The sequence below is a fragment of the Triturus cristatus genome, chromosome 3_1 (assembly GCF_964204655.1).
Source record: "Triturus cristatus chromosome 3_1, aTriCri1.1, whole genome shotgun sequence".
Taxonomy (NCBI): domain Eukaryota; kingdom Metazoa; phylum Chordata; class Amphibia; order Caudata; family Salamandridae; genus Triturus; species Triturus cristatus.
In genome coordinates, this window is record NC_140583.1 from 348,454,153 (window position 1) to 348,480,139 (window position 25,987).

The 25,987-nt window shown below is 43.5% G+C and overlaps 1 long non-coding RNA gene across 1 annotated transcript in view; it reads right to left on the minus strand.

Annotated features, from left to right (window-relative positions):
• Positions 1 to 492: 492 nt before the first annotated feature.
• LOC146860240 (uncharacterized) overlaps positions 493 to 25,987 on the minus strand; it is a 117,886-nt gene continuing 92,391 nt past the window's right edge. Inside the window, exons 3-4 of the long non-coding RNA XR_014979120.1 lie at positions 2,814 to 2,914; positions 493 to 566 (exon numbers count right to left, since the gene is read on the minus strand). This is a non-coding gene — a long non-coding RNA (uncharacterized LOC146860240). The remainder of the gene's footprint in view (positions 567 to 2,813; positions 2,915 to 25,987) is intronic.

Consider the following 25,987-nt stretch of genomic DNA (forward strand, 5'->3'; position numbering starts at 1 on the left):
TCTCGGCAGGACTGTACCCAAAGCACAGCGGGGCTCTTCTCGCGGCTCAGGCGGTGCCGCTATCAACACATCAAAAGTTTGCCTGCGAAGAGAGGCCCCCAAAAGGTGAGTGTTCAATAGAGCTTTTATTCGATGGACGAAGACGAGCAAATCAACAGTGTTGTCAGACACAAATACAAAAGTCCATCCGACGCGTTTCGTGCTCTGCGGCACTTCTTCCTGGGATACGGGCTTTCGATTAGCGATAAGCTGCAACGTTGTAACAGCTCCACAATTAAGCAATTCATGCCCCGCCCAGGTGGGCGTGGCCACCCGCGTGGCCTGTTGGTCTTTGTGGTGCCTTGTGATACTGCAGTGAGTTGCGCAGCATTTCGCCTTTCTTAATTAAATTCCAAGTGGGTTGTGATGGCAGACTGTCATTTACACGCCGTTCACATCCTCCATCAGCTTGACCTTTTCCTTAGGCCGGAACGTCAATTTGGCGTCTCGGCAGGACTGTACCCAAAGCACAGCGGGGCTCTTCTCGCGGCTCAGGCGGTGCCGCTATCATCACATCAAAAGTTTGCCTGCGAAGAGAGGCCCCCAAAAGGTGAGTGTTCAATAGAGCACGGTGTGCGCATAGTGAAAAACCAGAAAAAAAAATAAAAAATAAATACATAACTTAGCATTTAAAAAACCGTACAAATTCACTGAAAAAATCATAGGTTTCACACACGTTATAGTTAGGAATTATCATTTACAAAACCTTGCAAATTCACTTAAAAAACCATAGGCTTCACACATGTTATAGTTAGCTGTACATTTCACTTGTAAAAAACCAATGAAATTCCACGTTATAGTTAGATCAGGTAACTATAACTTGCGCGACCGCAATCCACAATGTGTAATTTCAGATGTCATCATTGATGTCATGAGTGATGTCACTGACCATGTCATGAGTGATGTACTATGTGACGTCATCAGCAGTTTATTGTGGGCGCGCAAGTTATAGTTACCTGATCTAACTATAACGTGGAATTTCATTGGTTTTTTACGAGTGAAATGTACAGCTAACTATAACATGTGTGAAACCTATGGTTTTTTAAGTGAATTTGCAAGGTTTTGTAAATGATAATTCCTAACTATAACGTGTGTGAAACCTATGGTTTTTTCAGTGAATATATATATATATATATATATGTCCCCACAAAAATCCAGTAATGCGCTCTCAGTCACCAAGAAAAGACAAGATCGGGATAGTGCCTGAAAAGAGGTGTTTATTCCTCACAACGCGTTTCAACTCGTTGCAGATTCTTGATCACGTAAGGAAACAAAAGTGAGTGAGCAGTAGATAAAGTTTTTAGGGGTAAAAAGTAAAGAGGGACAACATAATATGTTACACTGATCGTGTAGTCAACCTGGCAGACATCTTACAATGACAACACACTTGTGGATCACAGCGTATACACATGTGAGCAAAGGTATAATACCACAAGAATATAAACTGTAAACAGTATTGCACCAACATGTTCGAACGTGGTAAATATGCAGGCATAATCCTGAGATAAAAACAGAAATAATCCGTACATAGTAATGACACGTAAAGGCAAGTGCCGGTGAACCCAAAAAGAGACGAGTTGTCCGCTTAAAACCATTGACATAAATGTTTCAATACACATTACCCCAAGAAAATTGCAGAGACCTGATCATGTAAGGAACCAATGATGCGTGAACAGTGATTAAGGATTTCAGGGTTGAAAAGGGACAACATACTGCATTGCATTGAAAGACGGACATCTTGTATTGGCAATTCACTGAAAAGTATACAGGACGGAATCAGCGTGACTACGGCTAAAGTCACTGTGTATACTCATGTGAGCAGAACTGTAAAAGTGAATATAAATATCAACTGTGCTCCATGTCTAAAATAGCAAAACCAACATGTAGGAGCATGTAAAGACAAAACATGGCAAGTGCCAATGGGCCAATACCCAATTGAATCAAGAGATGAGATATCACGCACACCAATTGTTTATCAAAGTATCGTTAAATCTTTAACAGGTAATGGCGTGCTGCTAGAGGAGCGACCCCTGAACCAAGGTCGGTAGAAAATGTTAGTTGCACTGCCCCATCCCGGGTGGTGTCCCTCTATGCGCACAGCGCTGAAGGGTAACGCAGTTACCAGTCTTCTCAAACAGAAATTGAATCAAAAGTTCATTTATTCATGATGAAAAATATGTTTGCCATATTATAGACTTCATGTGTTAAATCACAACGGTACCATTTAACTTCACTCGTGTATCATCGTTTAAGTTACCATCACCACGCTTCTTCGCCGTATTATTTATACCAGCGAACTTTAGCACTGTCACCTTTTCAGGACACACCTTCGGGTAACTCCTCACAATTGCGCGTCTTCATACTCCTATTACTTTTTCAATTTCCGATACCTTGGATGGACATGTTATACAATCTTTTGTATGTTTTGTTAAATCTCATAATTTCCCAAGGGGGCAAGCCACATGATCTCTTATTTTTTGTTATAGGATTCCTCCTGACGAAGGGTTTCACCCGAAATGCATAGAGGATATCCGTTGGTACCGTTGTGATTTAACACATGAAGTCTATAATATGGCAAACATATTTTTCATCATGAATAAATGAACTTTTGATTCAATTTCTGTTTGAGAAGACTGGTAACTTCGTTACCCTTCAGCGCTGTGCGCATAGAGGGACACCACCCCGGATGGGGCAGTGCAACTAACAATACCCAATTGAGACAGAATGTCCGCTGGAAACGTTGACATCAGTGTATATATAACAAATAACCATACCCCAACAAAAGTGAACTTCATCCATATGAAGTGAAAGAGCGGGGGAAAGGGTAGGATGCCCGTGATAGTGCTCGTTGGTGGTTGGGCTCCTTCCTTCCCTCCTGTAAATGAAAAGAAACAAAAAACAGCTCTTAATATATTAAAATAACAGATTGGCAAATCTTCAAAAGACAGTGCTACTGTTTCTGATCCTAATGTGTTAATTACATGGAGGAAGAAGACGAAGAGCAGACAACAACAAGCCTAATCATAATACATTCTTGATCACAATGTCAGTAAATCAAATCAAATAAAATAAAATAAAAGAACACATCAAATAAGAGAACCCGACTGGTAGAGAGAATATGTTAGAACCATGGGCTGAACATAGACCTAGGATGGCAGGTAGAGCATATGTAGTGAAGCATTATTTCAGATGTACCGCCATCTCCTCATCCTGATTTAATCCCCCAGGGTGTTTGGTCTGAAAAAGCACGATGTATTTGGATTTTCTCTGTCTCAGTTTCAAAACTCTGTCACGACCCCTGGGATTATTTAGAATTTGTTCTAAAATGAAAAATCTCAGGAGACCAGGATTGGAGAAATGCCTCTCATTAAAATGGCGAGCCACAGCATATTTTTCATCAGAGTGTGTAATGGCACGGTAGTGTTCCAATACCCGCTTCTTCGCCATGAGGGTTGTGCTACCAATGTACCACAGCCTGCAGGGACACTCAATCCCGTAGATCACAAAAGTAGAGCTGCAGGTGAGAAATTGTGTGATTTCCTTATATACCCCATTACAATTGACCTTCTTACAGAAATGGCTGTTTCTACAGGCCTTACAATGGCCGCATGGAAAGAATCCTTGCAGGCCATGTTCCTGTCTCTGGGGGTACCTGGTGACATCATTGTGCAGTAAATGATCCCTGAAATTTCTCCCCTTTCTGTAAGTAATACTGGGTCTATTGGGAATGAGATCACCAATGATCGTATCTGTTTTGAGGATATCCCAGTTCTTATTAAGAATACCTTGTATCTTCCGAGAATCTGCGCTATACGTCAGAATAATCCTAGTCTCAGTATAATCTGCAGCTGTGGTAGAGGTTACATTGGAAAGGATGGCATCCCTATCTACCATGTCAGCCCTGCCTTTAGCTTTGTTCAATACCCAATTGGGATAACCTCTGGCTCTGAAGCGTTCCAACATACAAGTGCTCTCCAGCTGATAGGCTATTTCAGTATTGCAGTTCCTTTTTGCTCTGAGCAGCTCACCGTAGGGGATACTCCATTTAAGAGTGTCCGAGTGGCTGCTCAGAGCATGTAGGATACTGTTACCAGCTGTGGCTTTTCTGTATAGAGTGGTAAGTATAGATTTGCCCTCAATACTAAGTGTAACATCGAGATACTCAGCCGAACTATCACTGATGGTACTGGTAAGGACAATGTTGTAGTTGTTAGTGTTGAGATGTTCAATAAATTCCAGGGCTTCTGTTTCCGTACCCTTCCAAATGAGAAACAAATCATTGATATATCTCAACCACATCACTGTTTGTTCTAGGTATTTGATAAAGATAGGATTGGTGAATATCTCTTCTTCCCACTGATCCATGAACAAATTCGCGAAACTTGGCGCAAAGCAGGAACCCATCGCGGTACCCGTAGTCTGTCTATAAAGGGTACCGTCAAAGAGAAAAATGTTGTTTGCCAGACAGAATTCGATCATACCCAAAATCATCTTACTGTGTTCCCTATAATGTAGGGGCCTGTTGTTCAGAAAGTGTTCACATGCCGCAAGGCCTTGTTTGTGATCGATGATTGTATATAGGGATTGTACGTCTAGGGTAATAAGTAAACATTTGTCATCTAACTGCAGATTGTTAATCTTACCTAGAAAGTCCTTCGTATCCCTGACATAACTTGGCAAATTGATGACAAATCCCCTACGGAAATGATCAACATATTTTGACACATGCTCGGTTACACAGCCCCTAGATGACACAATGGGTCGCCCTGGTGGTTTCGTGCGATTTTTGTGTACCTTCGGTAACAGATACAGGACAGGTAAAATAGGGTGGTCGTTCTTTAGAAAACAATACTCCTCCCATTCTAAAATACCCTTGTCTCGCCAGGTAGTAAGCATGTCCCAGATGGTAGTAATGCTATTGTTGTAAGTGGCAGTATCAATGGGTATGTAGTATCTGGTGTCAGATAGTTGTCTCTGTGCCTCAGCTATATAATCCTCTCTGTCCATGATCACCACATTCCCTCCCTTGTCAGCTGGACGTATGATGATGTTAGTGTTGTCACCAAGTGACTTAAGTAGTGATCTTTGTTGGAATGACAGATTGTGTTTATAGTGACGGTTCTTTTTGTGCCTGTATGTACATAGAGTCTTACTAACCACATCTTGGAAAGTATCAATGTTATCATGCGGCAACATGGGTAAGAATGTAGATTTGGGTTTGAAACCCGATGCGCCGAAGAGTCAGTGATGAGGTTCAAATCCTCTAAAGTTTGAGTGGTAGTTAGACTGACTTCAGTGGGTATTGGTGTTGTGTGGGTGTTGGTGATTGGTGTTGGTATTAACATTTATATCAGTTTCTTGACCAAGTTCCAACATGGTGATGAGAGTATCAATATCACCAACATTTATATTGTTGTTACGCATGGAAATCTCCCCAGTGTGTTTGCTAGAATGGTCCAATATTTTGAGTCTGTGCCACTTTTTCAATTTTAGCTTTCTAGAGAATTTAAATAGATCAATCCTGGTGCCTGTATAGTCAAATTGTTTAGAGGGCAAAAAGAAAGTCCTAAACATAAGGTACGTTTTTCAATCTCAGATAAAGATCTTTTGGAGAGATTAATAATAGTTTTGTTCACCATCTCTAGATCCATTAGTGCATCTTCCTCGGGCGTGATCTCCTGTTTCCCATTGCGCCCCTTGACCTGCCTCTTCTTCCATCGTTGGAATACCCTGATTCTTCTGTTCCTTCGTTTGCGTTTCCTCTGCCGCGACCTCGGCCCTGTCCCCGACCCCTCTGACGTCGTGTTGTCAATAATGGGGTGGTTTGTATAGTCCTTTGGCTTCGCCGGATGTGCTGGTACTCCTCTAAAAAATTGACTTGGCGAGAAGTTTGATTTGTTGGAATATTAGTGTCTACTGTGACATCAGATTCCGTGTCGCTGGTCAAAGAGGTGGTTGGTACTTGTGTGTCACAGAGATTAATGGTAGGTGTTGTTTGTTCGGAATTGTACAAATGGTCATTCTTTCGGCTGAAAGTTAGGATCCTGCCACTCTCGTAATCTCCATAATCGCGGTCGAGTTTCCTCTCCTTCCGAGCTTTAATGTCCTCCTCGTATTTCCTGAGGCGTTCCTTTATAGTATTCATGGTAGACTCCAATTTATCTGCTTCCATTGTTTTATTCAGTTCTGCCAGGATGTCCTGTATTTCCTTCATGATTGTATCTCTATCAATCCATGCATATTTAACCAGGATTTCCAGCATCCTTTTTTAACTTAATGCAGAATTCTTGGACCATTCGGATAACATCTCAGGGTTCGGAGTTTCGTATGTGGGGGCGGTAAAGATTCGCAAACCTCTCGGTACCATGTCTTGGTCTATGTAATTCTGTAGGGAAATCGCTTCCCACCACTTGGAGATTTTTAGTCTTTTGAGCTTTTCTAGCTTGCGCAGTTTGTCATCTGCTGGCTGTTTAGTGTCTGATGCCACTCCTGTGGCAGCCTTGGGTTGCCTCTTAGCGAACATAGCCTGAGCCGCTGCTCTCCTTTCTTCCTCCTCCTCCATGTCTTTTATACACCCCTGGAGTGATTGTTCGTGCCGAACAGAACTAGAAAATGGTGCCCCTGCCAGAATAACAGGTTCCCCTTGCCCCGTGAGCGCTTGAGAACTGTCAAAGACCAGTTCAGTTGAGTGATAGGGTGGGCTGGCAGACAGGTATAATCAGAGTATCTTGTGTATTACCCGTATAAGCACAGCCCAATGATCCCAAACGGCCACCCAGCTTGGTGTGCGGTAACCCACGGGCCCCCGCTGCTTCCCAGGGAAAGGATCGGAGCCCCCACACAGGGAAACCCACCCTCGCCCCTAAGGGGCAGACAGACCGGGCAACGGGGCTTACCTTCACCAAAGCTGTTGTCCGTATCCGTGTACAGCGCTACAACTCGGGCCGGTCAGCTTGCAATCCTCGATAAAATGTAACCCAAAATTCCGCTCCTTCTGGACTGCTTGACCCAAGAGAGGTGGCGCAAATGTCGGCGGAGCACGCCGGCTCGTAATGTCCCCACAAAAATCCAGTAATGCGCTCTCAGTCACCAAGAAAAGACAAGATCCGGGATAGTGCCTGAAAAGAGGTGTTTATTCCTCACAACGCATTTCAACTCGTTGCAGAGTCTTGATCACGTAAGGAAACAAAAGTGAGTGAGCAGTAGATAAAGTTTTTAGGGGTAAAAAGTAAAGAGGGACAACATAATATGTTACACTGATCGTGTAGTCAACCTGGCAGACATCTTACAATGACAACACACTCGTGGATCACAGCGTATACACATGTGAGCAAAGGTATAATACCACAAGAATATAAACTGTAAACAGTATTGCACCAACATGTTCGAACGTGGTAAATATGCAGGCATAATCCTGAGATAAAAACAGAAATAATCCGTACATCGTAATGACACGTAAAGGCAAGTGCCGGTGAACCCAAAAAGAGACGAGTTGTCCGCTTAAAACCATTGACATAAATGTTTCAATACACATTACCCCAAGAAAATTGCGGAGACCTGATCATGTAAGGAAATAATAATGCGTGAACAGTGATTAAGGATTTCAGGGTTGAAAAGGGACAACATACTGCATTGCATTGAAAGACGGACATCTTGTATTGGCAATTCACTGAAGATTATACAGGACGGAATCAGCGTGAATACGGCTAAAGTCACTGTGTATACTCATGTGAGCAGAAGTGTAAAAGTGAATATAAATGTCACCTGTGCTCCATGTCTAAAATAGCAAAACCAACATGTAGGAGCATGTAAAGACAAAACATGGCAAACTGAGACAGAGAGAATCCAATACATCGTGGATTTTCAGACCAAACACCCTGGGGGATTAAATCATGACGAGGAGATGGCGGTACATCTGAAATAATGCTTCACTACATATGTTCTACCTGCCATCCTAGGTCTATGTTCAGCCCATGGTTCTAACATATTCTCTCTACCAGTCGGGTTCTCTTATTTGATGTGTTCTTTTATTTTATTTTATTTGATTTACTGACATTGTGATCAAGAATGTATTATGATTAGGCTTGTTGTTGTCTGCTCTTCGTCTTCTTCCTCCATGTAATTAACACATTAGGATCAGAAACAGTAGCACTGTCTTTTGAAGATTTGCCAATCTGTTATTTTAATATCTTAAGAGCTGTTTTTTGTTTCTTTTCATTTACAGGAGGGAAGGAAGGAGCCCAACCACCAACGAGCACTATCACGGGCATCCTACCCTTTCCCCCGCTCTTTCACTTCATATGGATGAAGTTCACTTTTGTTGGGGTATGGTTATTTGTTATATATACACTGATGTCAACGTTTCCAGCGGACATTCTGTCTCAATTGGGTATTGGCCCATTGGCACTTGCCATGTTTTGTCTTTACATGCTCCTACATGTTGGTTTTGCTATCTTAGACATGGAGCACAGGTGATATTTATATTCACTTTTACACTTCTGCTCACATGAGTATACACAGTGACTTTAGCCGTATTCACGCTGATTCCGTCCTGTATACTCTTCAGTGAATTGCCAATACAAGATGTCCGTCTTTCAATGCAATGCAGTATGTTGTCCCTTTTCAACCCTGAAATCCTTAATCACTGTTCACGCATTATTGTTTCCTTATATGATCAGGTCTCCGCAATTTTCTTGGGGTAATGTGTATTGAAACATTTATGTCAATGGTTTTAAGCGGACAACTCGTCTCTTTTTGGGTTCACCGGCCCTTGCCTTTACGTGTCATTACGATGTACGGATTTTTTCTGTTTTTATCTCAGGATTATGCCTGCATATTTACCACATTCGAACATGTTGGTTCAATACTGTTTACAGTTTATATTCTTGTGGTATTATACCTTTGCTCACATGTGTATACGCTGTGATCCACGAGTGTGTTGTCATTGTAAGATGTCTGCCAGGTTGACTACACGATCAGTGTAACATATTATGTTGTCCCTCTTTACTTTTTACCCCTAAAAACTTTATCTACTGCTCACTCACTTTTGTTTCCTTACGTGAGCAAGACTCTGCAACGAGTTGAAACGCGTTGTGAGGAATAAACACCTCTTTTCAGGCACTATCCCGGAACTTGTCTTTTCTTGGTGACTGAGAGCGCATTACTGGATTTTTGTGGGGACATTACGAGCCGGCGTGCTCCGCCGACATTTGCGCCACCTCCACCTCTCTTGGGTCAAGCAGTCCAGAAGGAGCGGAATTTTGGGTTACATTATATATATATATATATATATATATATATATATATATATATATATATATATATATATATATATATATATATCTTTGCCGTCATTTGACGAATCTTCGCAAATTCTTCAACACCAATGGGGTGGTCAGGTCAGCTGCTGTATGAAAGTTTCGGGGTGATTCGTCAAGCGGGCCGAGAAAAGGGGGGGTGTCCCAAAACATCTTTTCTCCATTTTAATTTCCGTAGGAACCTTTAGACACGGCTACAGCCTGAAATGCTGAACGGAATTACACCTAATTTGGCAAACCGGTAGCTCTTGCTTCAGAAAGCAGACTTTTTGTTAAATGGTGTAAATCTGTTCAGTAGTTCCTGAGAAATTTAAATATGTCTCAGATATCCAAATATGGCCACAGAGGATCTGCGAACTCTCCCGATTTCGAGCCTGTGATCTGATTGGCTGCCAAGATTTCAAACCAGGAAGTGTTGCCAGCCATCTTGTGACTCGGTTGAGCGAGTCACAAGAAAAAAGGTAAAAAAAATTTACAAATCAAGAAAAGGGGGCAGGGTAGAAACACCCTGATCTCCTAGGCATGCTCAGGGGGGTCCCACCGGGTCCACCAGTGCCAAAAAAAGCATAAAAAAATAATAAATAATATAATAATAATTTGGCGGGATTCACACTGGATCCGCGAATACGGCTTAAAATTAAAAAAATGAAGCGCTGGCTTCCGCAATTCATTTAATTACGTTCCCGGGTGTACCAGGTCCTCCTTGGGGCTTATCTATTCATTGCAGGGTCTACGAGTCCCCCCGCAGCCCTGGGGACCGACACCTCCCCGGACTATATCATTATAAAGGAACGCAGGCTCTGTATATTAAATGTGGGGGCTATGCAGGCTCCCCACTGCCCTGGGGACCGCCACCTCCTTAGGGCTAAATTCAAAAGATGCGTGGGTGGTTCCAGACTCCCACAGAGCCCCGGAGACTGTCACCTCTCTGGGTTTACATAGAAAATGGGAGGAGGGCCTTGCCCCCCCCTCCAGGAGTCCTCCGTGGCCCTGGGGACCACCACCCCCAAGGGCTGGCTCCAGCAATGTCTGGGGGTGCCCACCCCCGGGACATTGCTGTTTGCTATGGCATGGTGGGAGCACTGTTGAAAATGCTCTTGCTTCCATGAAGCAAAGCAGAATTGCTCCCTCTGCCCAAAAGCAATTCCGGCTCCTGCAGGAGGCAGGGAGCAGGCAGGGACCGCGGGGGCATTGAGGCTCCCCTTGCAGTCCCCAATGAGTTGGCAAAGCCCCAGGGGATGGGGTCCCTGGGGGTAAAAATGGCTCTGGTGGGGGGGGGGCGACCCCCCCTACAAATGTTTATTTTTTATAAAAAATAAAGGAGGTGGCCATGCCCTGGGGATGGGGTCTCAGGAGGAGGGGCCACATGGCCCCCCTCCAAAAATAAAAAAAAATAGAGAGCAGGCCCCAGGGGATGGGGTCACTGGGGCCAAAACTTTCTTAGTAAAAATAATACACTTAAAAAATGGCCCAGCCTCAGGGAATGGGGTCCCCAGGCCACAAGTCAGCCATCTTCCTTTTAATTTAATTTTTTGAAAAATTGAGTCAGGCCCAGGGGGATGGGGTCCCCAGGGCCCACAAAGGATCAAGGGAAGGGGGGCCACACAGCACCCCTTCCTAAAATAAATAAAAAAACGATGTTGGCAACTCGCCGGAGGCCCCGCCCCCTCTTTGCACGACTCTGCAAACACACACTATTGGTTGGGGGATGAAGTCCCTTTCGTTGCTGTGGGTCCTTAGGGGCCAACTAGCCCACCTGTTACCTCCAGTAAGCCCCACACAGTAGGATTGCTGAGAGGTGGTCGGAGGCCCTGCCCATTTTTCCAGCACTCTGCAAACGCACCCTTTAACACACTGCTGGTGGCTCGATGAGTTCTCTTTGCATCCTGAGGGCCTCAGGACTAAAGTGGACTTCATCCCTCAAGCAGCAGTGCCCAGGAGGCACGTTTGCAGAGTGATGGAGAAAGGGGGCATGGCCTCTGACCACCTCTCAGCAAGCCAGCTGTTTGGGGCTTACTAGAGGTAACAGGAGGGCTAGTTGGCCCTGAGGGCCCCCCAGGAGACAAGGGGACTTTGTCCCCCAACCAAGAGCGTGCCAGGAGGTGTGCTTGTAGAGTGGTGGAGAAAGGGGGCATGGCCTGCGACCACCTCTCAGCAATCCCACTGTGTGGGGCTTACTGGAGGTAACAGGTAGGCTAGTTGGCCCCTAAGTACCCCCAGTAATGAAGGGTACTTCATCCCCCAATCAAGAGGGCACCAGGAGGCGTCTTTGCAGACTAGTGGAGAAAGAGGGCGTGGCCTAGTATCAGAACTCAGCAATCCTGCTGTGTGGGACTTACTGGAGGTAACAGGAGGGGTAGATGGCCCCAAACCCAAAGAATGTCCTTGGGGCCTACTACCTCTCTTGTTACCTCCAGTATCTCCCACACAGTGGGATTGCTAAGAGGTCTTTGGAGGCCACCCCCCTTTCTCCACTGCTCCTGGTACCTTCTGTAAGTCCTATGCAGTGGAAACCCAGAGAGCTGGTTGGAGGCACAGCCCCTTTTCTCCATCACTCTGCAAACGTGACTGCTAGTTAATAAACCTTAGAAATTCATTGAAAAACACAAAGGTTTCAGGGACATTATAGTTTGGAATTAGCAGTTACAAAACCTTAGAAAATTCACTGAAAAAAAACACAGGTTTAAGGGACGTTATAGTTAGGCTGACAGTGATGTCACTGACCATGTCATGAGTAATGTAATATGTTATGTCAGCAGCAGTGCATTGCGGGCGCTAGTTATAGTTGTAGATCCACCTGGAGGCCCAAGATGGTGACTAGATGCCGTTTTTAGTGCTGATCGCAGCTTAACGGGCAGAAGACACATGGAGAAGCCAGGCACATCCCATTCGTGACTTTTACTGGTGAGTGTACCCGCTGCAGGGGGGTACTGGGGTGTAGGTAGCTGACTGGCAGAGGACGTTCACCCGCCCAGCCCTGCAGTATCTTGATCCTCCCCCATCTCAACCAACCTCAGCAAGGAGAAAAGCCCCTTGAACCACACGGGGCTACATGGGCTGGCCCACCGAGTTTACACCAGCGGAGCAGAGGGTGGTTTAAACCCTCTGGAAACCGGCTTTTCACAGCAGAAAAGGCTGCAGTAAGTACCCAAGCCCGCCTGACCCTAAGATGGCACCTGGGCAATATTAATCATGCCTCGAACACATTCCCCATCCGGCCTACCCATCATGATACAGAATCTGTGTACCTACCTCTGACCGTGGAGACCTAGCTTTTTGACCGATGCCCGGTGGAGCTACCTGATAGCTAAAGAGGAGATGGGCAGTGAACTACCCCTTCAGCCGTCACCTACCCAGCCAGTCTTTGGACAGAACTTACTTCGTCTCTCTATTGTATTCTCCCTCCTACCCCTTTTCGCCACCCCTTTCTCCTCTACGCTCCATTTATCCTTCCTCTTTGCTATTTAATTGTTTTCCCATGGAGACCTAGCTGTTTGGTTGATGCCCGGTGAAGCTACCTGAGATGGAGGAGATGGGCTGTGGACTTCCCCCTCGGCCGTCACCTAACCAGCCGGACTTTGGGCAGACTCTCCTTCGTCTCTCCATCCTATCTACCTCCTACCCCTTACCCCACCCCCTTACCCTTCTAAGCTCCATTTATTTCGTCTTCAACACGCTTAAATTGTTTTTCTAGTAACTGATGTAACGTGTAACTGATGTAATTTTGTAATTTCTGTGGAACCTTATGTAAAGCACTCTGATACCTCTGGTTCTAGCCAGCGCTATATAAAACTCTCAAAATAAATAGTTAGCTCAGCTAACTAAAATGGCTGAATTTCACAGGTTTTAAATGACTGAAATGTCAGCCTAACTATAACGTTCCTGTAACCTGTGTTTTTTCCCAAGTTTTCTGTCTTTCTATCTATCTATCTATCTATCTATCTATCTATCTATCTATCTATCTATCTATCTATCTATCTATCTATCTATCTATCTATCTATCTATCTATCTATCTATCTATCTATCTATCTATATCTGTATATGTATATAGATATATATAGAGACAGACAGATAGATAGATAGATAGATAGATAGATAGATAGATAGATAGATAGATAGATAGATAGATAGATAGATAGATAGATATGTTCCCAGAAAGGGAGACAGACAAATCTTCGATCCGAGCTTCCTAAATAATAGTCTTTCTCTTGAGAAAACACTCGAATAACAATTCAATCTCTCTCAAATAATTATTTCTTTCTTACTTTCTTTCTAATAGCTGATGCACAATACTTTTTTCTGAGAGAAGCTGCTTGTGAAGATTTTTTGTTAAAAACCCTACTTTCCAGAATAGGGGAATTACTTCTGGTGGGCACAGCTTTTTTCCTAGAGTTGGGGCCACAAACAATTCAGAATAACTACTCAAGACTTCTGCGCAAGCATGACTGGAAAATGCTACTCTCCTGGTGAAGAAAGCAGATGAAGGGCACGTTCTTAAGGGCACACATGTGCAAAGGAAAGACAATTGTGATGCAACAGAAAAGGACAAGAACGCTCAATCAGTATGATTGCTGGTGGCTGCTATTTGAGTTTTTGTGAAGCGTGAGTGTTAGAAATGGGGGTTTCTAGTTGGCAGAGATAGGTACATTTGTCCAAATAGGGACCCTTGCTTCTATTCAGGGTAAGGGGGATACACTCCTAAAATAACCCCTGCTCAACCCCTTGGTAGCTTGGCACAATCAGACAGGCTTATCTCAGAGGTAGTGTGTAAATCATTTGTGAACACATACAGTAATACAGTGAAAACACTACAAATGGACACCACACCAGTTTAGAAAAATAAGTAATCTTTATCTAAATCAAACAAGACCAAAATGACAAAAATCCACAATACAGTAATAAAACTATGATTCTTAAAAGGTAGAAATAGTTCAGTTCAAAGGAAATTGCAGATGCAACATTTTTCACGCAAAGTACCTTGAATGCGTTGCGCACACAAACAAAAAGGGTTGCAGGTGAGGCGTCAGTTCCTTGCTCCGGGAGAGGTGATGCGTCTGTTACTTACTGCTACGCAGGGAAGGAAATGCCTGTAAAAGCCAGGCCTAACAGTGAGCTTGAAAACACCAGGAGCAATCTTTTGAGCCGGAGCACAAGATGACGTCTTCATAATACCCAGTGGGGGTACAAAACTCAGACTTCTTCCTCCCTAGTGGGTAACCTCCGATGCAAGCTACTGTGTTCCTGATATGCTGCTTCCATTGCACCTAGGTCTCTTGGACCAACCTGGCTACCATCAAATTGCTCACAATCCCTACCCCAAATTATAGGACAGCCCAAGAGGTTCCAACTGTGTAATGTATTTCCTACCCTCACTAGATCAGAAGGGCCTATACATGAATTGTGTCAGTGTTGGTAAACGCACCACTTGCTTTATTGACATGGGCGCAAATCCTCTGAATTTCCTTCTTTACCTCCGGCATGCCTATTGATGCAGTCAGTATTTCAAATTAGACAGCTTCCAGTGTCCATTTCCATAGGACCTATTAGTGATAAGCATTTCTTTCTGCCTAGTCCAAATTCTCCTAACAACTTGTTAGGGATATATTGTGTAAATTGAGCTGCATTATCTTTTCTTGAATGTACCTCAATGATAAGAAAGTGAAGTAGCTGAATTAATATTGTGGTGGACAAAACTCGTGTAATTCACTGTAGCATAATCACACGGAATTAACTAAGAATTCAGCAAGATTACGTATAATTACTTGAGAAGAGTGATTCTGTGTTTAGCACTATTTCTTAGGGAAAAAATGCCCCCCTGTGTCCAAAGTTGGTGCGAGAATGTATTTTGCGCTAAGAAGTAGCGCTAAATACAACAGAATGCAAATAGCGAGCGTGAGCAGCCACTCCCGCTCACTAAATGGGCTCTTGGGGTAGAATTTTCTCTTAACTTGTTCCAGGCATTTTTTGCTATTTTCTTAGCACAAAATGCATTCTCGACAAGAAATAGCACTGAATGCAGCAGAACATGAATAGTGAGTTGAGAGTGAGTGGCCACTCGCACTCGCTAAATGTGCTCTTGCTGTAGGATATTTTCTGCCCAATTACTCTTAATTAAGCGAGCAGGAGTAATCAGGTTATTGGCGAAGGAAGGGCAAAAGATTCAAAAGAAAAATTACTTTTCTGTCTTCCCCGAGTGCAGTACCTTGGTCATGAAATTTATACTGACCGATGCGATTTGCCCTCTGAAAGAGTTAAAACCATCCTAAGCTGCCTCACACTGTAATTGTCTCCCAGTTGCATAACCTTTTGGGAAGGGCATGATATTGCAGACAATGGATTCTGGGTTATGCCAAAATGGGCGAACCCTTGCAATAATATATTAGAAAAGATAACCTTGTTGTGGTATAGTGAAACCAAGAATGCATCTGTAATTGTTTGATTTCTGCACCTGCTTTAGGGCTCCCTGATGACACCAAATATTTTATTTTGCATTGTCAGGAACTAAATGAATTTTTACTTGGAATGTTGGTTCAAAGCCATACCAATCAGAAAATTCCTACAGCATATTATTCCTTAGTTTTAGATCCAGTCACAGCTGGACTCGCATCATGTTTATGGTCTGTGGCAGCTGCACCAATTCTTGTTGAAGCTTCTGAAAATATTGTGTTGAGTTCCTCGTTAACTATTTTGGTTCCCATTCTCTGTTTACGCTCCTCCTCACTACAAAAACCCAGAAACTCTTCCCAGCTTCATTGTCTCGATATGGAATACTGTTGTTATCGGCCTCTCCTATTACATTGATCTGGTGTCCCGATTTGAAACCCACATCCTTAATGCCCACTACTAAAGATGAATATCCACATGACTGTGTCTTGGCGACTGCCTATGTCATTAAATCCCATGTTGATTTGACTGCAAAATCCCTCAATGACTGTGAATTAATGTTTTTGGGGATAGATCATATCTCAGAAACGATGAAGGTACTCTAGTCACTGGTTAAGCTATTTGCATTGTATTCCAAATTCTGGAATGTTACGATTTACCCACTGTGAAATCAGCTCAAGCCGCAGAGCTCATCGCCTTCACTCGAGCTAGCATCCTAGCCAAATAAAAGATTTGACTGTATACCCTGACTTAATGGACAAATTCAGACTGATGCATGATTTTGGGCTTCTCTAGATGCAAAGAGATTTCTTGACCTCTGCAGGTACTCCCATTAAAAATGGGCAAAATACCTTACAGTTCCCAGACAAAATGTCAGTGGTAAAGTGTGCTACTCAGCAGCACCTTTATGATAATATATCAAGGGGCTATGCCCTTGCCGATTCAACTGTTAAATAATCTGTATTGTATAACAGTGTTGGTGTTGCTAAGTATGTTACGATAGACAATCTGTTGGCTCTGAGGATCTGCCTCAATTGCATGAGCAGGACCCAAATTAATGGAAGACAGTCCTAGAATAAGCAGCACTGTAAAAGAGAGGGGTGAGGAGAGACACCACTGGATATGTAGTTCGGAACTGGTGGCTTAGTGGACTAATGAGTCCTGTGTTTGACCTCCTGGTCATAGGTTCAAATCCCACCAGGTTCACTCAGCCTTTCATTCTTCTGGGTTTGATAAAATGAGTACTGTTGAGTTGGGTAATAATAAACATCTGTTATTCAGCGACAAGATACTCTTGGGCGAATGAGCGCTTTACAAATACATATGTTATGTTATAAGTTGAACCAAAGTGTATACTACCCATCCTTTCCAGGTTGTATCATGAAGCAGCCCACATTAGTAGGGATTGAATGATATGTTCCACAGCAACCCAGTAATATACACCCATCTTTTCTTCTATAGTCCGAAGATAATGCCAATCCACTATGATATGCCTGCCACACTATGAAAGAGATTAAGGTCACTCCTGTTGCTTACTCTCTGCCTTTTGGGCACTTTGTGCACATCCAGATAGACTTTATTCAGATGTTCAAATGTGCTAATTTGTATGTCCTTGTTGTAGTTTGCATGTCTAAAGAAGGGGAAAGTGTACCCCTATGCCCGTGCAGATTTAATTATGGTAGCTAAGCTAGTGATATGCTCAGAGATTTTATCCCCTAGTTTGGGGTGCCAAGCCAAATCAGTTTTAACTGAGGAATACACTTTGTGTTCGCAGTAGTGCAGTCAGATTGTAAGGCCTTAGGAGTAGAGTCCCAGTTTCAATGTGCATATCACCAGAGTTAGCGGGCAAAGTAGAAAGGAAAAACTGGACCATTAAGAACAGATAGTAAAGATATGCTTGAAGACACAGTAAAAATGGACCATAAGCATTATGGTCCGTAAGATTTATCCCTTCCCCGAGGATGACATTAAGATCATTTGAAATTGACATGGGCTGACCAGGATTCTCTCTTCAAATCCCTCTGTCTCTTCTGCCAATCTGGATTTAGAGTTAAGTGATGGCACTCTCCTACAGTGTTGCAGAAAGCTTATACAATGTCCTTGCAGTTTCCGATCTCAGGTGCAACTTACTTTAACTGAGTATCCAACTGAGGCCTGCCATTCCCTCCAGACTGATGAGTGGGTCTGTGTTAAAGTTTACCAAAGGTAGATTGTACTACAGCCTCATTAGTGTGGACCAGATCAGATCCTGCTAATCACACACAGAGCTGTCAAATGTTGTGGTCTGGCTACTTGGACACACTCTTCCCACTGAAAGCAGGAGAACAGTGGTCCCTCTGTTCCACGTATTATCAGGAAAGTTGTGCCACATACGTTAACAGATTTCTGTATGATTCCTCATTTCTAGTAGTGAATACTCGAACTTGTAAGAGGCTGGGTATTCCATGCCCCAGAGTTACCAATATCAATTATTTCAGGAGTGAGGAAATATCAGCCCCTTTACTGAGTTACTCATAATGAAGATGTAAGAAATTGGAATATTAGATGAGGGGTGTGAGGACCAACCTCAAATAATAATCACAATTCTTCCTCTAGTAATATACCTCTAGTTAGCCTGGTTTAAATTACCATAATGTATATCTGTACCTTTGGACTTAGTTACTTTTTTGGAGTTTGGATTCTTTCAGCGTAGCCAGGCTACAGGCTATAGCCAAAGAGGGCTCTGCGTGACTGAACACCTTCTCTGTGAAGTCCAACTGGATTGGATTTGCTGCTGTGGAGAAGAACCTAGCATGAGAAACCTGAATCCTTGGCACAGCAGTGATGCATCTTCATCATAGTGGCTTGGTAGATCTCCCATTGGTTCTCAGAGCAGAAAATTGTCAAGACGTTTCTAGGTCCCAAGTTTCAGGAACCTTTAGGAGGAATACACTCTGAAACCAATCAAGGGTCCAAGACCTTTGGAATAGCACTTTGGGATCATGACTCACTCCAGCAGGGGCCAACAGCTAGGTCCACCATGGCAGGCCCAGTTGGAACTGGCAGCTGGGCAGTTGCAGGAAGGGCCTCTGAAAGCTTGTTGAGTTCCTGTAGCTCAAACAGGAGTTCATCCTACTAACCCCCTGAGTCACTTATGAGGTCCTTGTTTCAAGGCAGGCCCAGTCTTCCTTCAGGTTCTTCAGACATCAGGACAGGCCTTCTTCTGATTCTTCACACATCCAGGAGTGTGAAGAATCCATCGACGGAGCCGACCGGGGTGGTCATCTGGGCAGGACATTGATCCTTAGAGGCGCAGCATATTTGTCACTCCCACCACTCAATTTTTGAGCTCATGAGGATACTTTTCTCTTTTCAGCAAGTGAATAGGAGTATTTAAGACCCATTGGGGCATTACTGACTATTGGAGGCTATTTACTTCCATTTTTTGATTCTTTTTCACTCACCATTTGATTACTTTTCACACATCATAGTGCGTCGTAGGAAGGGATCCTTAAGGTCCTGACGAAGAAGCATGGGGAAGCTTCGAAACATGTCGACACCATCAGGAGGTCTAGCTCATTGAGGCATACACCCTCCAAACCCCCCCACTTTTTACTAATACCAGCTTAGACGGCAGAATAAATTTTCCTAGTCCAGAGAGCCAGGTATTTTTTAAATCACTATCCATCCACTCCTGACCCTTCCTCGCACACCCCTGCACCACACATAGCAGTCTCAATAAGAACAGTGCTCCCGCGCAATCGTAGGTTGTAGCACGCCCTGTCCCGTAGAAGGGCGGGAAGACCCCTATGATGAAGCATGACACCAAGGGCCCTTTTGGTGTGTGAGGGGTATTTAAACAACTAATGAGTACTCTTCACGACTGTGGGATACATATTGTATAAAAGGGAGACTCTTGATTCACTATACCCGTGGGTGGATCCTTGTGTTTACGTGAGTCATTGAACAGACAGGCAGACAGGCGCATTTGGCTTAGGCAGGAAAATTATAACTTATTAAAAGTATCATTTTCAAAATAGTAATATAAAATCAAACTGTACATTTAAGTTGGACTTTGCATTACTATTAAAATGAGTTCCTGAATAATTTTCCTAGTTGCTTCCAACCTAAAATTAAGCATTATAAGTTGTTAGAATGTAACTCAGTGTTTTCCTGGTGGGAGAACCAGCCTTCCTACAAGGAAAAATAACTTTGGGGTGGGGCAAAACATTAAATATACATGTCCTACCATTTTCATAACCATGCACCATGCCCTATGGGCATTTAGGGCATACCTTAGAGGTGACTAGTAAGTACTATGAAGCAGCTACTTTTCCCTCGTGGTCGTCTCTTGAAATCCCCCCTCACCTGGACCGACAGCTCTTACCTGCAGCGGCCGAGGCTGCTATAAAGGAAGATTTAGGCCGAACTAACGATTTATTTTGCCAGGTCAAAGTGACAGTTTAATGCTGCACACACAGGATGCAAGGGCAGGCCTGGAGACATGTTTTATGTTGCTACTTTAGTGAGTAGCACAACAAGAGCTGCAGCCCACTTGTAGCATTTAATTTACATGTTGTACCATATACTAGGGAACGAAAAGTAAATTAAATGTGCCAATTGGGTGTATGGCAATGTTACCATGTGTAAAGGGGAGAGCATAAGCACTTTACCCCTGGTTAGCTGGAGTAAAGCGCACAGAGTCCTATGGCCACGTTAATGGGTGCAGTAAAAGAAGGCATACATATGGGGGAATACCACACAAAAGGCAGTCATTTCCAGCAGAGAAACTTAGTGTTACATCACACATGTAATTTAGATGTGTGGCGCTTACATCAAACTAAAACGTTTTATATTGTTTCAAACAGTTCTTGCTTTTGGATACTGTAGTGTTGTGTGATCATATGCAGTAGGACCCTTGTGGTCTTTGCCGGACTCCTTACAAAATTACGCAATTAGTTGGGAGGTGCCTGGGTGTGGTCAATAAAGTTTATGACGTAGTGCGTTCAGTTAACGGTTGCATGCCGAAGAATAAAGATGTGTGTTACGAAGCTCTGTATGTGGCATGGTCATTTGCATGCTCCAGAGCTGGGGAGGATGCAACAGACAAGTACAGGATATGTGCCCTGAAGAAACATGACTGCTCTCCCTGAGAGTTTGCCGAGGTCCAGCAAACTGCTTTTGCGTGCCACATGCGCCACAGAAAGCAGTCTATGTTTGGTGTATGTGGAGTCAAAGCACCGCTCTAGCTCGTACAAGGCCCTGGAAGAAGGTACAGGCCCTACGGAGGAGCACAGTAAGAAAGTCCACCTGAATCCTACTGGTAAGGCCGAAAGAAGAGATACTACGGCACAGCGTAACACAGAGCCATTGTCCATATAAAGCAGAAATACTAAAGTCAGCAACAACCAGGCACAAAGTAGCATTGAAGGGACTGATAACCAGGTGCAAGAAAGCACTAAAGGCAGAGCTAGCAAGTGACTAACAAACGCTGAAGGCATTGACAACCAGGTACGATGCACAAAGTTGAGAGCTGGGACCAACATGTGTAAGGCACAAAACTGTTACCATCGAGAAAGAAGATGGCACGGTATGACAACAGCCTGGGTGTGATGATCCAAATGTAAGCAAATGGCTGATGCTTACAGAAGGTGTAGGTCCAAGTGAGCAGTGACCGTTGTCGGAACAGCATATACACTCAATGTCAATAAGTCCCAACACAAGTTATCATGCTGCTGTATTTTTGAAACCACCATTGAAATTGGATACCACCAAAAAGCAGAATATTGGCACCAGATGGACTGCATGGATCGAAACATTTGATGACTTCATAGATGTTCTAGAAGCAGTAGAGGACAAAAAGATCATCAAATACTTAAAGAACCTGGCAGGTGATGGAGTGAAAGTAGTGATAAAGAAAATATCACAAGCTCATGAAGTATCGCACTGTTAAGCCAAATAAATGTTAGAAGCCAAGTTCAATCCAATGCCGAATGTCAACTATGAAAGGTACATTTTTAACCAGGTGAGACAGCAACCTGGTGAAACGATTGATGAGTTTGTCAAAAGACATAATACCTTCATCAAGCACTGTAAATTCAGTGAATTCAATGATGAAGAAGCCATGCGTCTCAGAGTCACTGATGGTTGCCTTTCTGATTCGTTCCGACAACGCATGCTGACAGAGACATTCAGTCTAGAAAAAGTTATCATTGCTGTGAGAGCTGAGGAATGTGCAGATCAACAGGACACTGATAAAGATGCTGGAACAGCCCAGGATGAATCAGTGTTGATCATGAAAAGTAAGCAGAAACACAAAGTGGAGGTCCATAAGATGGTGTCTCAGAAAAAAAAGAAATAGTCTTTTTGATGTGGATTCTCGTTTCCATATGAAAGTAAATGTCCCACCATTGGACAGATATGCAAAGGCTGAGGGAAAGAAAACCATTTCATAACGGTCTGTAAAAGGAAAGAGAAACTAAGTACGTCACAACGAGAAGATAAAATAAATGGCAGAAAGTTCCAGAAGCATTCTAGCCACGCCCACAAGGCCATATGACAACATCAATTGAGGCAAGTAGAGACTAAACAAAGTTGAACGTCATCAAATTCATCTTACAAAGGCTATTCAACATCATCACAGTGACAGTGAAGAAGATGGATGTGCAAGGGTGATGTCGACTGAAAAACGACATGCACATGCAGGATTGGCTGCTTGCATAGAAGAACACAAGTCAAAGAGCGATCATCACTTGAAGTGCCCAAACTCATTTAGCCAGTACCCCAAGATCACGATGAAGGCGAATGACTGCCCTGTAGGTTTATTCTAGATGGTGGTGCATCGATCAATATCATGCCGGCAGAAAAATATAACAAACTGTGTCTGACACCATGTCTAAGACCATTGAAAACAAAGGTGTACATATGGGCGGCTTTTACGCCATTACAAAGTTAAGGATCATTCCTAGCGACCATGAGGCATATAAAAATGACAGTACAAGCACCAACTCATGTCCTCTAAGGTACTTTGTCTAGGGTATGCCCACTCAGTTTCAGCACTGCTGCTGACATGGGACTGATATCCATCAACTACAACCTCAATGCACATTCGGAAATTGTAAGTCAATACCTGTTGTTGTTTTCTGGACTATGGAAACTCAAGACAATGAAGGTGTAACTTCACTCTAATGAGGACATTTGTCCTGATGCCCAGTGACACCATCCGATTGCTTTTCATTTACAGGAGGCCGTCGAGAAAAAACTAGAAGCATTATTAAAGCATGACATCATTCAGTGCTCTACTGGTCCAACTCCATCGGTTTCACTCATAGTGGTAGTGCCAAAAAAGGACAGTGGAGTTGCAGTGCACATTTGTGTTGATATGCCCCAGGCCAACAAACAATCAAGAGAGAAAGACATCCAAGTCTACACATAGCCGACATGATTAAACAGCTGAATGGTGCCAAAGTTTTCTTCTGTCTTGATTTGAACTAAGGATCTCAACAACTCGACCTGGAAGAGAACTGTAGACACATTCCTAGTTTACTACTATTTCAACTCAAGTTAAGTTGTTCAGATACAAAATATCAGCTTTGGTGTGTCGTCGGCTGCAGGATTTCTTTCAGGATGTCATCCGCTGAGTAATTCAATATGCTAGTGCAGTGGTTCACAAACCTTTGACTCCTGAGGACCCCCATTGAGTCACCACTGTAAGCCGGGGACCCCCAAGCAATTTGTATGATTTAAATTTCAAATATTAAAACAGTCATTCGAAGAAAAAAAACACACGTGTGCACACAAAACAAATACTCAAATTACTAAGGATTTTAGTATTTTATATTGAAGGCATTTGCACAAAAGACCAGTACCTATACGGTGTACCCAAGTGCGGGATGTGAGCCTGACCACTACAAAGGGGGCTTTGGGAGACTCTCACCCTAAAAAACTTTTGGAAAAAATGGTGCATTCTACAACACATTTATCATTATATATTGAATTGTATTAGCTTTTAAAGATTAGTAAATGAACACCTTACTATGCACCAGGATGCGACAATCTTTATTGGGTTTCCTCAATGATTTCCTTATTATCACCCTCCAACAGTGCCTCTCATCTCTCCATAGCCCCTCTGTCACATGTATTTCATTTGTTTTATAGCATCTCTCATACCATTGTAGGATGTCATAACACTTTACATCACACACATATAGAGACAATGAATCATACACGTAAATCAGTGTATAGAAAATGTTACATAAGGTAGAGGGGACTACAAGGTGTAGCCTTCATAAGTCATTCATACTGGTAGGCATTTTTAAATAATGCTTGATCTAGAAAAGCACAAACGCAGGATTGAGAACATAACACAGTGGCTAGCACTGACTTTAACATTAAAAATGTATTTCCACCCAAATACATCTTTTTAGCAGCATCAGGATAATGAAAGACTGGGAAAAACATAAGTTACTAACTTGTACCATGCAGTTTGCAAGCAGCACTTTGATGACAGTTTATAGGTCACTGTGCTAGATTACAATTGTCATGTATGAAGTGCACAGTAACATAAGAATCTCTGTGACAAAAGCAGTAACCCATTGACCTATGCACATAAAATACTGTTTTTTAAAAATGCATGTTTCACGTTCTTTGCAGTAGGCATATTAACCCTCTGTGCTATATTAGTTAAGTCAAAGCTGCCACTGGACAAAACCCATCTCTCTCCAGCAGCTACATTAATCACTGGCATTATCTAGACACTTTTATTGTTGCTCGAAAGCTTTTAATTATACAAGGAACTTTGCAGTGCTTTTAAGACTGCTGCCTACGGACCCCCTGGGAATGTGTCACGGACCCCTGGGGGTCCGCGGACCCCAGTTTGGGAAACACTGTGCTAGTGTTTAGGGCCACAAGAAAGTAGCATGACAAAGCTCTTACACAAGTGTGCCTTCTGCTCGCTGATGCAGGTCTCACTTAAAATGCAGAAGAGTGGGAGTTTCACAAAACCAAGCTCAAATTCTTTGGGCATATTTTCTCTGAAGGGGAAATGACTCAGGACCCTGAAAAAGTATTAGCATGTGGTTCACTTGTCCCCCCACAAGGTGTAACTGTGCTGCGATCCTTCTTAGGTGTGGCCAGCTATTTCTCCGGATACATTTGTGACTTTGACATGGTGAATGCCTCGGTAAGACATCTGACAAAGTAGAATATTCCCTTCCAGTGGTCCTCTGAATGTGACAGAAGTTTAAAGAAAATCACACATGCAATTGAAAATGCAACTGAAATGGCTTACTTTGATCCAAAGTTGCATACTGAGATTGTAGTAGACCCGAGCCCAGTGGGGATGGGAGCGATCCTTGCTCAACACAATGGACATCCAACTGCTCGGAGACACATTGTGGCCTATGCCAGCAGAAGTCTATCTCTGACTGAATATGCCTATTCTCAGCCAGAAAAAGAGAGCCTGGCTGTAGTGTGGGTTTGTGTAAATTTTTATGTGTTTCTGTACGGAAACCATTTCACCCTTGTCACTGGACACCAAGTGTAGCTCACCATTTTCCGAAATCTGAAAGCCAAGATGCCCCTTTGAATCGAGAGGAGGGGGTTGCGATTAGAAGAGTAAGAATACATCATTGTGATTCATAGACCACTGGTCCAGGTCAGCACTCTCCCCGGCAGCTCTGCGTGTTAGGACAGCGTCCTGAACCATCCTGCAGCCTGGTGTTCGCGCCTGCCGCTCGCACACAGCGGTATCTTTCCTTCAGTGCCCCGTGTGGTTTTTGCCTCGAGTGCCCCATTTTAATGTAATTTATCTCTGCCTCCATTTATATTGTATACTGTTATCCTGTATTGTTTAGTGCCCTGCTACTTGGGTTTTGTGTTGTATCTCTCCCTTTCTCCCCTCTACCTCCACTGTTCCCTGCAGCCCGCACCCGTCTCAGACCCATTTCCCGCCTCCCTACCTACTGTCCCGCCCCCTCCCCTACTTAATGGCGGCCGCTGCGGGGGAACGTGTGTGACTCCTAGATCACTGGTCCACGTCAGCACTCTCCCCGGAAGCTCTGCGTATTAGGGCAGTGTCCTGAGCCCTCCTGCAGCCTGGTGTTCGCGCCTGCAGCTCGCACCCAGCGGTACCTTTCCTTCAGTGCCCCGTTTGGTTTTTGCATCTAGTGCTCCATTTTAAATTAATTTATCTCTGCCTCCATTTGTATTGTATACTGTTATCTTGTATTGTTTAGTGCCCTGCTACTTGGGCTTTGTGTTGTATCTC